The following is a 2,500-nucleotide window of genomic DNA, read 5'->3' as shown; positions in this document are numbered from 1 at the left end:
CCGTTCTTGCGTGGTGCGGTGACCGTCGTGAGCGGAGCAAAACGTCAGCCATCTCAGCACCCTGGAACCCCCCGGGTGGCACAGGGCTGGATGGGGCTTTCGTATATAGCAGGGACGGTGCTGCCTCTCGCTTCGCTCGCTGTCCGCCGCTCGCCGCTCGCTCGCGCAGCCAAAAATGGCCAGTTTTGGCCCGTTTTTGGGCCGTTTTGGCCAGTTTTTGGCCTGTTCTTGCATTGCGCGGTGACCGTCGAGAGCGGAGCAAAACGTCAGCCATCTCAGCACCCTGGAACCCCCCGGGTGGCACAGGGCTGGATGGGGCTTTCGTATAGCAGGGACGGTGCTGCCTCTCGCTTCGCTCGCTGTCCGCCGCTCGCCGCTCGCTCGTGCAGCCAAAAATGGCCAGTTTTGGCCCGTTTTTGGGCCGTTTTGGCCAGTTTTTGGCCTGTTCTTGCATTGCGCGGTGACCGTCGAGAGCGGAGCAAAACGTCAGCCATCTCAGCACCCTGGAACCCCCCGGGTGGCACAGGGCTGGATGGGGCTTTCGTATAGCAGGGACGGTGCTGCCTCTCGCTTCGCTCGCTGTCCGCCGCTCGCCGCTCGCTCGTGCAGCCAAAAATGGCCAGTTTTGGCCCGTTTTTGGGCCGTTTTGGCCAGTTTTTGGCCTGTTCTTGCATTGCGCGGTGACCGTCGAGAGCGGAGCAAAACGTCAGCCATCTCAGCACCCTGGAACCCCCCGGGTGGCACAGGGCTGGATGGGGCTTTCGTATAGCAGGGACGGTGCTGCCTCTCGCTTCGCTCGCTGTCCGCCGCTCGCCGCTCGCTCGTGCAGCCAAAAATGGCCAGTTTTGGCCCGTTTTTGGGCCGTTTTGGCCAGTTTTTGGCCTGTTCTTGCATTGCGCGGTGACCGTCGAGAGCGGAGCAAAACGTCAGCCATCTCAGCACCCTGGAACCCCCCGGGTGGCACAGGGCTGGATGGGGCTTTCGTATAGCAGGGACGGTGCTGCCTCTCGCTTCGCTCGCTGTCCGCCGCTCGCCGCTCGCTCGTGCAGCCAAAAATGGCCAGTTTTGGCCCGTTTTTGGGCCGTTTTGGCCAGTTTTTGGCCTGTTCTTGCATTGCGCGGTGACCGTCGAGAGCGGAGCAAAACGTCAGCCATCTCAGCACCCTGGAACCCCCCGGGTGGCACAGGGCTGGATGGGGCTTTCGTATAGCAGGGACGGTGCTGCCTCTCGCTTCGCTCGCTGTCCGCCGCTCGCCGCTCGCTCGCGCAGCCAAAAATGGCCAGTTTTGGCCCGTTTTTGGGCCGTTTTGGCCAGTTTTTGGCCTGTTCTTGCATTGCGCGGTGACCGTCGAGAGCGGAGCAAAACGTCAGCCATCTCAGCACCCTGGAACCCCCCGGGTGGCACAGGGCTGGATGGGGCTTTCGTATAGCAGGGACGGTGCTGCCTCTCGCTTCGCTCGCTGTCCGCCGCTCGCCGCTCGCGCAGCCAAAAATGGCCAGTTTTGGCCCGTTTTTGGGCCGTTTTGGCCAGTTTTTGGCCTGTTCTTGCATTGCGCGGTGACCGTCGAGAGCGGAGCAAAACGTCAGCCATCTCAGCACCCTGGAACCCCCCGGGTGGCACAGGGCTGGATGGGGCTTTCGTATAGCAGGGACGGTGCTGCCTCTCGCTTCGCTCGCTGTTCGCCGCTCGCCGCTCGCTCGCGCAGCCAAAAATGGCCAGTTTTGGCCCGTTTTTGGGCTGTTTTGGCCAGTTTTTGGCCTGTTCTTGCGTGGTGCGGTGACCGTCGTGAGCGGAGCAAAACGTCAGCCATCTCAGCACCCTGGAACCCCCCGGGTGGCACAGGGCTGGATGGGGCTTTCGTATAGCAGGGACGGTGCTGCCTCTCGCTTCGCTCGCTGTTCGCCGCTCGCCGCTCGCTCGCGCAGCCAAAAATGGCCAGTTTTGGCCCGTTTTTGGGCTGTTTTGGCCTGTTTTTGGGCTGTTCTTGTGTGGCGCGGTGACCGTCGTGAGCGGAGCAAAATGTCAGCCATCTCAGCACCCTGGAACCCCCCGGGTGGCACAGGGCTGGATGGGGCTTTCGTATAGCAGGGACGGTGCTGCCTCGCGCTTCGCTCGCTGTTCGCCGCTCTCCGCTCGCTCGCGCAGCAAAAAATGGCCAGTTTTGGCCCGTTTTTGGGCTGTTTTGGCCAGTTTTTGGCCTGTTCTTGCGTGCCGCGGCGACCGTCGTGAGCGGAGCAAAACGTCAGCCATCTCAGCACCCTGGAACCCCCCGGGTGGCACAGGGCTGGATGGGGCTTTCGTATAGCAGGGACGGTGCTGCCTCTCGCTTCGCTCGCTGTCCGCCGCTCGCTGCTCGCTCGCGCAGCCAAAAATGGCCAGTTTTGGCCCGTTTTTGGGCTGTTTTGGCCTGTTTTTGGGCTGTTCTTGTGTGCCGCGGCGACCGTCGTGAGCGGAGCAAAATGTCAGCCATCTCAGCACCCTGGAACCCCCCGGGTGGCAC

The sequence above is a fragment of the Musa acuminata genome, unplaced genomic scaffold, assembly GCF_036884655.1.
Source record: "Musa acuminata AAA Group cultivar baxijiao unplaced genomic scaffold, Cavendish_Baxijiao_AAA HiC_scaffold_46, whole genome shotgun sequence".
Lineage (NCBI taxonomy): Eukaryota > Viridiplantae > Streptophyta > Magnoliopsida > Zingiberales > Musaceae > Musa > Musa acuminata.
Note: the sequence above shows the minus strand (reverse complement) of the source record.